The following is a 699-nucleotide window of genomic DNA, read 5'->3' as shown; positions in this document are numbered from 1 at the left end:
TCTAGGTGTTTTGTCATGTTTTTGTGCCCGATGTTGTGCTTTTCACTCAAATCAATGACTGACTCGTTGAATTCCTGGATCTGTCCCAAGTTGTTGAGTGCTCTATGTACTGAGTAATGATTGTATTGAGTCTGTTTCTGATGTCAGAGTTCACCCTTTGGTTAGGAACAACATATCAAAGTTTGTAGTGCTGAAAGTTAGCCAACCATATAAGCTAGACCTATAGTCCATACGGTATTGATCATCATCAAATTTAATTTGTCTTGATTTTCTTTTAATGACCAGGTAGATATCTTTCCTCTCAGTCCTTATACAAATACTTTAGTTGTGTAACTAAAATCTACATTTATATTGTTCCTGGCAGACTTAATATCACACGTGTCATCACAAGAACAGCCCAGCAGATGATTTAATAATTAGTTAAAGGCCAGGCTCCATTCAATGGTGCTGCAGACACTTTTACACGATGGAAAGTTGTTGTCGCTTTGTTATAGTCATCCTGGGGATGAGTAGACGCACAGAGATGGTAATCAGCCATTGCAGAAAGGGGATGTGAGGACACCTCGTTGGCTGAATCTTTAGCTTGCTGAAAGTAGTATCCATTATACTGTAGTAGCTCCCCAGAGTGTGTGTGTGCGATGGTGTGTGCAGTACGCTGATTTATTTTGTTTGCCATCCCCACAGTTATTTTGAGTTTAT

This window comes from Salmo salar, chromosome ssa18, assembly GCF_905237065.1.
Source record: "Salmo salar chromosome ssa18, Ssal_v3.1, whole genome shotgun sequence".
Taxonomy (NCBI): Eukaryota; Metazoa; Chordata; class Actinopteri; order Salmoniformes; family Salmonidae; genus Salmo; species Salmo salar.
Note: the sequence above shows the minus strand (reverse complement) of the source record.